The sequence below is a fragment of the Strigops habroptila genome, chromosome W, assembly GCF_004027225.2.
Source record: "Strigops habroptila isolate Jane chromosome W, bStrHab1.2.pri, whole genome shotgun sequence".
Taxonomy (NCBI): domain Eukaryota; kingdom Metazoa; phylum Chordata; class Aves; order Psittaciformes; family Psittacidae; genus Strigops; species Strigops habroptila.
In genome coordinates, this window is record NC_044301.2 from 29,044,134 (window position 1) to 29,059,046 (window position 14,913).

The following is a 14,913-nucleotide window of genomic DNA, read 5'->3' on the forward strand; positions in this document are numbered from 1 at the left end:
TGCTTTCCTGATGTATCTTATAACTTAAAGAAACACACCTATCTATTAGCAGCTATTTAAACTTACATTTTATGTATCATTTTGATTGCACCACTTAATTTGAAGGCAAATGTGCACCACTTCCACAAAACTGCAATGTTATAATCCTCCTTTTAAAAGCAATCAATCTTCCATCAACTATGATGGATATATGTTGAATATTTTCCTAGTACTTTAACTGTAATATTAGAAGACCATGTATAACACATAGGTCACAATTTTTCAGTAAAAATATTTTAATTTTAAGCTTATGCTTACCCGATTTGAAAATCTCATGCTATCATTCTGTGGATCTTGTGGAGGTACATAACATCCGATAGGGTCAATATCTTTAGGACTTACTAATTTGTCAGCTGAAAGGAAACGATAATAAAAATGCAGAATGATATGAGTACTTCCCTGCAGCTTTTGTGGAGGCATACAAACGTATCTTGCATAGTCAGTTCTGCTGCTATAATCTTTGTTTTACATCAATAATATACAGATCAAAAGAACATTGTGAAAAATTATATTAATTTTAAACCTAATGACTTAAGCATCCTTCTTGCTACAGGTAACTATAATACTGTAGTAAATAAAAACAATCCTTTATTTTTTCACAGAGGCATGTTAAAAGAATATACACAGACAACAGACTCCACAACACACCAGTTGCATAAAAAGCCCTCAATCCACAACCATGGAATTATTCTGAAGGTTTAATGAGAAATTCAATGGTTACCATCAAAAATTGTTTAGCTTTGAAGAAAAGCAGACAGCCTCTTATCTCAAAGTAATCTCACAACTACAATGTTGAATGGGACAAGGGGTATCAAAGATATCTCTCAATATGATATCTCAAGAAGAAATTGTAAAAAACCCCAGTTAAGTATGTTTGAAATCTAGTAATTTCTACTTGGAGTTTTTTACAAGGGGGGATAAAACCCCCCACAACCCTAAAATTCCATTATTTTAATCTTCTCCTGAAAGAAAGAAAGGAGGGAAAAAAAAAAAAGAAAAAAGTACTCCAATAAAAGTAAGGAGGCTGAGCAAAACAAATTAATCATTTCCCATTTCCCTTGAGGTGACAGCAATTTCTGAAATGGATGATAGGGACTGCACTGATAGGACAAGGGGTAATGGGTTCAAACTTAAACAGGGGAAGTTCAGGTTTGACATAAGGAAGAAGTTCTTTACAGTGAGGGTGGTGAGGCACTGGAATGCATTACCCAAGGAAGTTGTGAATGCTCCATCCCTGGCAGTGTTCAAGGCCAGGTTGGACAGAGCCTTGGGTGACATAGTTTAGCGCGAAGTGTCCCTGCCCATGGCAGGGGGTTGGAACTAGATGATCTTAAGGTCCTTTCCAACCCTAACTATTCTATGATTCTATGATTCTATGATGAAATGGGAAACCAGTACTTCCCCAGAAATCAAATTGTTTGGAGTCAGGCCTCCACTTAATTAGCAAGCACCAATAAGCAAAGTAACAAACATGAAGTCTTTCACTAAGGACAAGATTGTCATTGAGGTAGGTTTTCACCCAGAAAAGAGCAAAGTTAAATGCACCAATTATAAATTAGTACGAATAAATGGAGTTCCTGAATTACTGGCAAATAGATTTAGGGTTTTGATAAAATTTCCAGACCCTATTTGCAAAGAGAAAAGGAAAAAAAAAATTCTGAAAAAAGGGAGGGAGGAATGAGAAGTAGTGAATACAGTGGAGAGAAAGTCTTTAAACAATAAAGGAAACAGTTAATAATGACAACAATTAAAAAAGAGATTTAGCACAATGATTAAAAAGTGTGCAACAATGTTCAGCAAAGAATTGAAACAAAACAGAAGTTATGTTACTCAAACAGCATTTAGTAAACAATAAATACAAGTTATTTAACCAGCATTCTGCAGATACAGAACTACACAAATGTTAGTGTAAGATGAATACTAGCAGTACTACAGTATTCCTGCACACACATTTGAGGATTACTTGGCTAATACTAAAAGGTTAAATTAATTGTTTTCCATTAAAGGTGAGACTGCCTGCATTTACTTTACAGTGTTGGCCAAAAAAGGAATTATGCAAGGAATACAGTGAAACCAAATAGGTGGAGCACCAGACGGACCAGAGCTCCATACCTAAAGATACACCCACTGTTCTCGTCAAGTCTTGCATTTTAAAGTCCCCTTTAGTGTTTCTCATTTTTACTACCAACAGCCTGTTTCCCTTCATAGAGTTCACAGAAAAAAAGTTTTACAACTCAATCTACTGATTACAAGGTAAATGTTGACCATGTTAAAATAAAGTAATATATCTTTCTCTTAAAAGAAATACTAAGTAGAAAATCTTAACTGTGAAGACCTTCCAAGTTTAACAGCTTTTGCATTAGCCTTTGAATCCTCTCAAGTGAGACCACAAGTTCATTTGTGACTGAAATTCACTATAACAATTTTCAATGGCCCAACTTTGAAATGCACTTTCACGTGCTCATCTAGTTTCTTCCAAAGGTTAAAAATAACACAGACTGAAGAAAACATCAACTTTTTCTGAGACTGTAGCTATTCAAAGTTTAAACGTGTCTTGCTTAAAGCAGTAAATAATTTTAATCAAATGCTATAGATCACTTAAAACATCACTGTACAGGGGCAGCTGATACAGTTAATCCAGTGTTAATGTATTTTGCCACAAAGAAGAGGAAATAAGAGGGAAAGCCAGGAAACGAAACAGCAAAAAATAAACATATCATGTTTAGAAGATTTTTAGTATTCTGAAATATTCCAGCAAGCTTCACAGTATGCTGCACGCAGGATAAAATTTTAACATAAAGAATAAAAAGCAGTTTTTGCCTATCAGGTATGTACCAAAACAGAGGACCTAAACCATGTCACCCACAGTCCAATCAAAACCCAAGCCAATGTTTGTTTGTTTGTTCAGATTCAAGAAAAACATTAACAAGATAAATACCCTTCACTTGGGGAGAATTAAAACCTGATAGAATTTCCTCAGCCTCTTACCCAGGAGCTTTGCAATGATGTAAACAGCCTGTCCCCACAAGAAAAACTTTCCATCACATCCACTGTTACTAGGAAACAGTTTCTGACTGCCAGGGTTCTTCTCCAGTTCAACAAAATCAACTGGCACATAGTAATACTTGGATACAACAGGACACCCTATGGAGTTTTAAAATAAGTAAAGTAAGTGAATAAATTCCACTTCCCTTATTATTTGATTGTAGTTCCCTAATAAAGCTAAAGTGGATTCAAAACCAGGAAAAACTATACCCTAGCAACAATTTGATTGAACAGAAAAGACTGCTGCCATTCATTGTTATCTTGCAAAACCATGATCATCATGGGAAACCTAGGGCAATAGTAAACTACTTTACTTTTCACCAAACATTTCCACAAAATTCCTTCCCAGAACACATACACTATCTGTATAGCACTTTATTGTGCAAGAAGAAAAACAACAAAGCAAACTGCAGTACAGGTAACAAACCATAACCCAAAGAAATGAAAGCTGCATCAGCGTGAAACACTTGGGGTGTTTTTCCCCCACACTTAACACCAGCTCAGTATCAGACAACTTTTTAAAGCTAAAGTCTTGGCCAAAAGTAGTCAACCATTTAATTAAATGAAAATTATAATTTTTGCATGTACACAAAACCAAGTTAAAATGAGCATTTCAGTTTTGAAGCATCATGAAACAAAATGGCATAACTTCTTCATTGGAAGACAGCATATCTTGCATCTAGAGTTATGCTACAGGTATTACTGATTATTGTGGATTTGCAACCTCTGCTTCAACATTTTTTAAGTGGACAAGAGTCAGGAATTTTGGAACATAATTACAAATGACTGACCTAATTATATGCAATACAAAAGCAAAGTAATATGCTTTCTGCAAAATTTTGAATTTATTTGGATAAAGAACATGTGATAAATGGAATAAAGTTGCAGTGTCTATTTTCTTAGACAAATAATTACTGATAAGAAGCTGAGAAAAAGTGAAAACTGAGAGGTTTTAGAGATGGAATATTCAAATGAGTGAGGTATCAAAACACACCCAGAAATTTTGAGATATCGTCATGGTTTAAGCCCAGCTGGTAACTCAGAACCACACAGCTGCTTGCTCACTCCCCCCCCCCTTCTTCCCCCCCGCTCCCAGAGGGATGGGGAGGAGAATCGGAGAATCAAAAGAATCTAACTCCCATGGGTTGAGATAGGAACAGTCCAATAACTAAGGTACCATACAAAACTACTACCACTACCACTAATAATGATAAGGGAAATAACAAGGGGACCGATACCCAGCCTGACCAGAGCAGTGATCTGGGCCTCCCGGGTAACTCCCCCCAGTTTATATACTGGGCATGACATGCTGTGGTATGGAATATCCCTTTGGTAACTTTGGGTCAGGTATCCTGTCTCTGCTTCTTCCTGGCTTCTTGTGCCCCTCCTCACTGGCAGAGCATGAGAGACTGAAAAGTTCTTGATCGGGGTAAGCATTACTTAGCAACAACTAAAACCATCAGTGTGTTACCAGCATTGTTCTCAGACTAAAGTCGAAAACATAGCACTGCACCAGCTACTAACATGACCAGTGTTCAGTTCATCAAAAGTTCTTCTATGAAAAGATATATCAAAAATACCAAAAGCATTTCTGTTCATCAAGGAAAAACATGGATGAACCTGACAAGTCACACTAACATTTTAAAACAGAACATTTTTTAACATTTAAAGGGGAACAAGTTAGATGAAACCTCTTCATTGTAATCCCAACCCACACCATTCTATGATTCTTTCATTTCCTTCCAGTTTTCCTTTGCAATTACCATATTCTTCCAGATTATTGAAAATAGCTGTAATGCTTCCCTCCTTACCTTATCCTAGAAAGCTACCATAATCATCTAAATTCAACCAGAAATTTCAAAAATGCTATTGAAATATGTCTTAAAAAATAGTCTTATTGGTTTAGTTCAATCCTTTCCCACAGCTATAGATGCATAGCTACTACCCAGAGAGTCCTAAATATTTCTTTTGGAGAGAAATCACAATGGGGGGAAAAAAAAAAAAGAGCAGCCTTTTTGAATTCTTAAGGGTGAATTCCGAAATACAAAAATAAGGCAATAAGGCCAAAGAAAATAAATAAAAAACACACCCGCTGAGAACAAATATACCAGAACACCTTTATTAGAAAAAGTTTAGATATGTTTTCTGTTAGCTATGTTTAGGTGTGTCTGATATATACTTATGTATATGTACAGATGCATTTATGTGTATGATGTTTAGATATGTTTGTTGTTGTTTTTTATGCTTAAGTTTAGAGATTTTTTTGTTAGGTTTTGTGATTTTTTTAAAAATACATGTATATTGTTACATACAATTCACAAAAAAAGTATCTTTTGTGATACAAATTCTTCTACTGAAAAGGCAGAGTGCAGCAGAAAGCTGGAATTTGACTACTGTATACAGATTTCTTTCTTTCCATGGCTCTTCAATGATCTATCAAGAACCAAAGCTTCGCAAGTTTTGTTCATAACATATATATAGGAAATGAAATCACTTGTCAAGAGAAACAAACACAGTGAAAGTTTGCACACAGAAAAGCCTGTGTTAAGTGACACACTGAACTATTGCAAAACACCTAAGCACAGTCATGATGTGCTCAAGTGTTTTGACAATGTGATATTCTGAATATCTGTAATTTAGTCTTATTGGCAGATGCTGTAGAGGATAATAAGATACACATGTGATAATACGATTGCTTTAATATCAAGAATCATCTAGAGAAGGCAACAGTTGGGTAATAATGATCATCATCCATGAGGAACAAAACAGTGTTCTTAATACTATTAGAAAATGCATAATCAATTCAGTAATTCAGTAGTACCTACTTGCCAGAACTGTTTTAACTCTCTATGTCTTAAAAATCCTAAAAGGCTGTCCATTGACAAAACAGTAAAGTAGATGGGCTAATTAGTTTGTCTTACAAAAGAAAATATAAGTAAATATATAGTTACTTGAACATGTTCTGCTAATCTTTAAAAAAGGAAATGATGTGAACAAAATTGAGGGATTATGGACTATGATTTACAGGACACTCTCCTTCCTTATTGAATGGAGCACTGTCCCACCGTTACACATGTAACAAAATCCAGCTCTCATGAGTTACCTAGATATTCAGTAACTTAATATACTGCTGAAAAGGCTTTCCTTTGTACTCTGCAAGCATGCTGGATGGCAAATAGGCTTTCAGCTGAACCAGTATTCACAATGTAGCAGCTTAAGTGGTTTTTCCAATGTTTTCATTATAAAGACATGCTATTGTAATCTACATCTCCTATTTCATTGTCTTTTTCCAGTTTTAAGTTGCTCTGTATATGCTTCAAATTTTGCATTAAGGAAGCTTGTGGATTTGGAGATATGTGCACAAAATCTACTAACAAAATTGTTCGATTTATAGAATCACAGAATCACAGACTGGTTTGGGCTGGAAAGGACTTTAAGATCACCTAGTTCCAACCCGCCATACAAAGACAGTATGTGCAAAATAAGTATTTTTTACTTTTTCTTTGCAATACAAGTAAAATGCTTTCTTTATTCTTCTGCTAACTTCAGTTAAAGATTATTATCTATCTTGTTCTTCCCAAAACTGCAAGTGGGCAGCATTAAATGTCAGTGCCTTTCTCCTTAAGTTTTGGGCATCACTCTTTGAAAAACATCAAGCATTTGTTTAGAAAAATCAATTGTGAAACCTTATTGCAGCTTCAAACAAAATATTTTAATCTGTGGGTGGCCACAGAGGAGTCTAGAAAGATAGCAGATTTCTATGCCACTCACTATATTAGTTGAAAAATATTCCACACGCTAAAGGGAAGAAAATCCAGATGGGGAGATTTTTATCCATTTACAAATCTTTTTGATGGCTGTAACCCTTACTCATTTTCTTATTCAGACTTTTGTTCTGTGTGAGTTTTAGCTTCCATCCTGAAATCATCCCATGAACTATTTTTGGTATGTCTCCTATCCTCAAGACGAGATCTAAGTAGTGGTATTTTTGTTGGCTTTTTTTAAGAAAAACAGACTAACTGGGTACATGGAAAAACATGGCCACAAAGCACAGGCATTTCAAAGAGAAACTAGGCCTTTTCTGGTTTGCTTTCTTCTCTTCTGAATTGTGTTTCAATTACCACAGAATATCCAACTCAAAAAGATCTGCTGCAACATTCAGTTTGTCAATGTGTTCTCTCTTCCACTTCCTTTTCTCTCCTATGCTGCTGCGAAGTTCTGATATACTGTGAAAGATTTTAAGGCTTAAAAGTCAATGCAGGACAATGTCACAGATTTAAGCTTTTGAAAAACACTTAAGAGTTATATTCTAAAACCAGTTCACTTAAAAAATGCTGAAATATAGGGAGTTGAGTGCTTGGGCTTTTTAACCCATGAGGCAAAACTCTCAATGAGATATTTAGTGTCACTGCAATATGTTTTATTTTGGAAGGACAGAAAAATCATTTTGTACCTTTCCCCTAAGGGCTCATCTCTCAAATGCCTTTAAAGAACAAGAATGTAAAGCTACACTTAGCAACAATTATCATGAAAATAAAAAACAGAGGGAATTCGCACTCAATGCCATCAAAAAGCTGAAAACAAGAAAAATTAATCAGACATTTAATCTTTTTTTTTTTTAAAGGAAATATATGTGAATATCCTATTGAATAATTTCAAAGCAACAAAAGACAAATATGAATGAAAAAACATTTTAGTACATCAGCTTTTCATTTAGGTTACAGCTTCCTAATTCATGGGCGCTTTAACTGTTCCTTTACATATGCTCTGGCCCATTCTCAAGCAGAATTTTTATATAATCTATGTTTTATTTTCCAGAAACTACTGGGGAGGAAAAAAAGTAAATTTTCATTTAGATAACCTTTACTGATAAATACTGTGGTCAAAAGCAGCATTATTTTCTATACACTCAGACTGTAGGCAGCTGTGAAATTAAAATTATAAATAACTCTTATCTGTTATGTGAAATCAGCAGTACCCTAAATGTAAATGTAAGCACATTTGCTACAAAACAGTCAATGACTAACTTGCTGACTTAGCAATCTCTAAAAACTGCACATGACAAATTACAAAATGCATCTCCTTCACTTGATGCAATTAGGCATCACTGTGCAATTCAAATTGCAAATACTGGTGGTTGTGTCTGGTTTGGTTTATTTTTATTTTCTTTTCTTTTATTCTGCTTTTTTTGGGGGGGGTGGGTGGGGTGATTTTGTTTTAATGTGGGGTTTTTGTTGTTGTTGGTTTTTGTTGTTTGCTTTTTTAAGTACCACCTAAACATTTTAGAAAATCAAAATTTGTCCTTACATAGGCCAGGTATTCTTTTACCTTAATTTATGCTAGTTTATAATAACGTTGCATTTTGTCCTCCAGTGCTGTTCTGTACCCGTCTCTCAGAAATCTTTTAAACCCATATTTTCCTTTCAATTTTCTAATAATTTTATCTAGTGTTTGACTGAACAAAACTCATCATGCAAAGCAAATGCAGGATAACTAAGGGCAGAAAAGCTGCATCAGTATTCTGTAGGAGGAGAGGGAGAAATAGCATATGACATATAATTAGATCTCTGACAGTTATATGATGCACAAAACAAAGACTGTTAAACTTAGCAGTGAAATATGCATTTGGAACATTATCTTTATCAAAATCATAGTACTATTAAAATAGTGTACAAAATATTCTAAAGATGTATAAGGATAAATGACAAACCCAATATTCGATATATGATTTAAAAGAGATCTCATTTGACTCAGAATCTGACCTACTTTACAGGTGATAATCTGTAGGGATAAAGGCATACATTCCTGAACTTCGTGGGTTTAGAAACAAAAAGTATCCTCGAGGTTATTCCTGAAGGAAACACAAACATTTCAGTATCCTGTGCTCAAGAAGAATCACATTTTATAAAGGTGCAATGCTGAAAAGTAACTATGATTAAACCATCATTTTCTTAAAGGTGCTGTAACAAACAACCCTATCTGATTTACAATTAAGATGATAAGGGAATGATTTCCAGAAAAAATGAGCAGCATTTCTCAGGAACCATGCGCAACTACCATGAATGTCGTGGTTAAAGCCCAGATTAATTCAGAACTATGCAGCCATTCACTCACTCCCCCACTTCTTCCCCCCGGCTCCCAGAGGGATGGGGAGGAGAATGTAAAGAATGTGAATCCAACGGGTTGAAACAAGAAAGGTCCAATAACTAAAGTATAATACAAAATTACTACTAGTACCACCACTAATAATAATAAGGGAAATAACAGGGGAGATAATATAAAACTAAAAAGGGAAAAGAAAAAGAAAACAATAAACACAAGTGAGGCACAATACAATTGCTCACCACACGCCAACTGACATTGGCATCTACGTGGCGTAGATCACCAGGTTCTGCACCCGGGCAGCGATACCTTGCCACAATGCAGCAGCCCAGATGGACTTACCTCTGCGTTGCCAGTTACTCTGCTTCCATTGGTGGAACCACCCTGTTTCGGGGATTGAGAGATTCTGGATGGAGAAGAACTTAAGCCATGTACACAAAATAAGCAAAAGATGGTTTATTACACGTTAGCCAAAACAAAGTATAGAGATATAACACTATAGACAGAGATTTAGACAGGTACGGTTAAAAGAGTTAAACACGGATTCTTACCAACCCACACAGCTGTCCAATGACCAAGAGGCCAGCTCCGAGGTGCATCGCGACGAGAGGGGGTGGGAGGCACTACCTCAGCAGGCATCCCCGTGGAGGCAACGTTGGCCTAGCTGCTAGTTAGATCTGCCTCCTTGTCTCTCTCAAACCCGGGGCTTTTATCTGTTGTAAAGATCACACTCATTCTGATGTGGGGGGCCAGCCCACGACAGAAGGAGTGGCCTTGTTGGCTATTTGCCGCATCTGCGCCGTTAGGTGCAGAGGGGCTTGAGGGGTCTCTTACTTCTGCTTTCTTCCTCCCCTTCCTTCATCACCGTCACCTTCAAGTATCCTTGCTTATCATTTATGGGCAAAACCAAGATGTGCTAATTCAAACCGTATCCGCCTCCAAAAAGTTAGCAGGGTGTTTGAGAAAGCCAGCAGGGCTTCGGGGCGGGCCACCACAGACAAGTAACTCTTTGTCAGACTCGAATGACACACACCAGTCCCAGAGGCATTTGCCACCATCCATGAGTCAGTAGAGAGAGAAAGTACTGGCCATTTTTCTCGTTCAGCAATGTCCAAGGCCAGCTGGATGGCTTTCACCTCTGCAAACTGACTCTATTCACCCTCTCCTTCAGCAGTTTCTGCAACTTGTCTCAGGGGACTCCACACAGCTGCCTTCCATCTCTGATGCTTTCCCACAATACAGCAGGACCCATCAGTGAACAAGGCATATTGCTTTTCACTCTCTGACAGTTTATTACATGGTGGGACCTCTTCAGCACGCATCATCTCCTCTTCTGGTGACATCCCAAAATCTTTGCCCTCTGGCCAGTCCATGATGACTTCTAGCATTCCTGGATGACTGGGATTTCCTATTTGAGCTCGTTGTGTAATTAATGCGTCCCACTTACTCCATACAGCATCGGTTGCATGATGTGTAGAGGAGATCCTGCCTTTGAACATCCATCCCAGCACAGGCAACTGGGGTGCCAGGAGAAGCCGTGCTTCAGTGCCAATCACTTCTGAAGCAGCTCAAACACCTTCATAGGCTGCCAGTATCTCCTTTCAGTTGGAGTATAGCTGGCCTCACATCCGCTGTACCCCTGACTCCAAAAGCCGAAGGGTCGACCTCGAGTCTCCCCTGGAGCTTTCTGCCAGAGGCTCCAGGTAGGACCATTCTCCCCAGCTGCGGTGTAGAGCACATTTTTCACATCTGGCCCTGTCCAGACTGGTCCAAGGGCTACTGCATGAACTATTGTCCTGGGTTCAGCTATAGCAGTCATTTTTCTCCTTAGTAGCTGGTGCAGTGCTGTGTTTTTGACTTTCAGCCTGGGAACAATGCTGATAACACTGATGTTTTTAGTTGTTGCTAAGTAATGTTTACTCCGACCAAGGACTTTCTCAGTCTCATGCTCTGCCAGGGAGGAGGGGAAGCCGGGAGGAAGCAGAGACAGGACACCTGACCCAAACTAGCCAAAGGAGTATTCCATACCACAGCAAGCCATGCCCAGTATATAAGCTGGGGGGAGTTACCCAGAAGGCCCAGATCACTGCTCGGGTTGGGCTGGGTATCGGTCAGCGGGTGGTGAGCAATTGTATCCTCTCCCCTTGTTATTTCCCTTATCATTATTATTATTAGTGGTAGGAGCAGTAGTTTTGTATGGTACTTTAGCTACTGGACTGCTCTTATCTCAACCCGTGGGAGTTACATTCTTCCGATTCTCCTCCCCATCCCTCCAGGAGTGGGGGGAGGAGGAAAGGAGGGAGTGAGTGAGCAGCTGCGTGGTTCCGAGTTACCGGCTGGTCTTAAACCACGACAGTTCTTTGTGGCGCCCAATGTGGGGCACGAAGGGTTGAGATAATGACAGATCTGACCAGAGTGTGTCTAATCGTATTTGTGATAATCATTCATTGTTACTACTTGTCGCAATGTTGATTTATTTCCTCTTAGAGTTGATGCGCTTGATCTCAGAGTTTCAGCATGTCGTACCTTACTTACAGCCAGTATTTGCTGTTTTAGGGTTTATCGGCTGGGGGGCCTGGGCTAAGGTTCTTGTTTCACTGTACTTCATGGTAATGACTTGTAATACAATAGATCATGAAACTGGTCGGGCTTGCGTTCCCAGCGTTGTCATCACCTCTATACTTCGGGAGGTATATAATGAAATTTTTTAGCAAATTCATATGTTTTTTTTTCTACTCAAGGGGTCAACCTATGAAGGAGGCATTCCCTTATACCCCCCGTTCCCCCACCAGGCTATTTACAACAGCATTTGAGAGTTCTGAAGGTTTTGGATGGCCTTTGAATACCCTTGAGACCTGCCTGCTGATTGTGCTGGGGATCAGCATGTTGGCACACATACGGAGTGTGTTTTAACCATGGCCACCCACCCTGGCAACACCCTATTTCATCTGATCTCGAACGTTAAGCAGTATCGGGTTCAAATCTGGTCTAGGGTTAGACAACGATCTAGGAGGACCACCAAGAGATTTTCCCTGAGGCTGGACAGTCATGAGTGGCAGGGTGTGTGGGATAGTATGGGCAAGTATCTAGGCCAGTGGGCCCCTCCACTGCTTTGGAACTTCACCACTGAACAAGTGCAACATCCGGAAAAACTAGTAAAACACTTAAATGAGGTGTGCTGTCGTCCTGGTTATACCAGAGAGGGACAAATCATGGCAATGTGTTGGGGCTTGGCCTATGCCTGCAGAGCCCTGCTCACCACTAACCCTCAAAGGGAAAATAATGTCTCTGGATCTGATGGCAAAGCAACAGACAACGCAGCTACTCCAACTCCAAGCACAGGAGCTACACCAACCCCAGCAACAAGTACAGCAACTACTCAAACCCTGAGAGCAACAGACAACTCAGCTGTTGGTGTTACACAACCCCCAAGCACAACAGCTGCACCAAGCCCGGCAACAGACACTGCAGCCACTCCAACCACAGTGACAAACACTGCAGCTAAACCAAATGGCCAGTTTGTGACAATATCTGTTGCCCCTGTAAGCAAAAGCAAACGAGAGGCACAAAAAGCAACCCCTGCACTGAAGAAAGATGAAGTCCCAAGGCAATTAGTACAGGGGACAGCATCTGAACAAGAGTTACTACTACGTGGATCAGAGGAAGAGGAGGAAGAAGAAGAGGTGACTTCTCGACCCCGGACCTCAACCGAGCTGCGTAATACACGAAGATTTCACCCATCTTCCAGGGGAGTGCATTGTCACCTGGTTGCTCCGATGCTGGGACAATGGGGCTGACAGTCATGAACTAGAAGGTAGGGAAGCCAAGCACCTGGGATCACTTGCTAGGGAAGGAGGAATTGACAAAGTGATTGCAAAAGAGAAGCGAGCCCTCAGCCTTTGGAGGCGGCTCCTGGCAGCTGTGAAGGAAAGGTTTCCCTACAAAGACGATATTACGAGTCGCTCGGCCAACTGGACCACGATAGAGAAAGGCATCCAGTCCCTGAGGGAATCAGCCATTCTAAAGAAAATATATCGTAGGCCGGATGCTGGGAATGCATCCGTAAATCCAGATGAAGTTGAATGTACACGACCCATGTGGCAGAAACTTACACAGAGTGCACTATCATCATATGCCCACAAATTGGCATCAATGACCTGGAATGACAGAGCACCACCAACAGTGGATGAAGTGACGTGTCAACTCCGAGAGTTCGAAGACAATCTCACCCCTTTCATCATTTCAGCTGTGGAAAAACTCTCCCAGGAGTTCAAACACTTGAGAGACAATTTATCTGATCTATCCAGCTCCCCACGTGTACCAACCCATGTCTCAACTACTAACAGAGGACACCCTACTGCTCGAGAGAGAAAATATAGGAGGTACACACCACGGGCCACTCTACGGTTTTACCTGCGGGATCACGGAGAAGACATGAGAAAGTGGGACGTCGCCAGATCCCCACAGATGTGATCAACAAGATAACAGCAATGTCTCCACCAACTAACAAGAAAGAATTACAGGCTGATTGTAAGCCCTCTCTATCACGTGACCCGGAAGAAGAATGATTTCAAATGGGGCCCTGAGCAACCACAAGCCTATGAACAAATTAAACGAGAAAATAGTTCATGCAGAAGCCCTTGGACCAGTCCGGACAGGGCCAGATGTGAAAAATGTGCTCTACACCGCAGCTGGGGAGAATGGCCCTCCCTGGAGCCTCTGGCAGAAAGCTCCAGGGGAGACTCGAGGTCGACCCCTCGGCTTGTGGAGTCGGGGATATAGAGGATCCGAGGCCAGCTATACTGCAATTGAAGAAGAGATACTGGCAGCCTATGAAGGGGTTCGAGCAGCTTCAGAAGTGATTGGCACTGAAGCACAGCTTCTCCTGGCACCCCAGTTGCCTGTGCTGGGCTGGATGTTTGAAGGCAGGGTCTCCTCTACACATCATGCAACTGATGCTATACACAGTAAGTGAGCTGTATTAATTACATAACGAGCTCAAAATCCTAGTTGTCCAGGAATTCTAGAAGTCATCATGGACTGGCCAGAGGGCAAAGATTTTGGGATGTCACCAGAAGAGGAGATGATGCGTGCTGAAGAGGCCCCACCATGTAATGAACTGTCAGAGAGTGAAAAGCAATATGCCTTGTTTACTGATGGGTCCTGCCCTATTGTGGGAAAGCATCAGAGATGGAAGGCAGCTGTGTGGAGTCCCCTGAGACAAGATGCAGAAACTGCTGAAGGAGAGGGTGAATCAAGTCAGTTTGCAGAGGTGAAAGCCATCCAGCTGGCCTTGGACATTGGTGAATGAGAAAAATGGCCAGTATTTTCTCTCTCTACTGACTCATGGATGGTGACAAATGCCCTGTGGGGGTGGTTGGAGCAATGGAAGCAGAGCAACCGGCAACGCAGAAGTAAACCCATCTGGGCTGCTGCACTGTGGCAAGATATTGCTGCCTGAGTGCAGAACCTGGTGGTGAACGTACGCCACGAAGATGCTTATGTACCCAAGAGTCGGGCCACTGAGGAACACCAGAACAACCAGCAAGTGGATAAAGCTGCTAAGATTGAAGTGGCTCAGATGGACTTAGATTGGCAACATAAGGGTGAATTATTTTTAGCCAGGTGGGCCCATGACACCTCAGGCCATCAAGGCAGAGATGCAACATATAGATGGGCTCGTGATCGAGGGGTGGACTTAACAATGGACACTATTGCCCAGGTTAT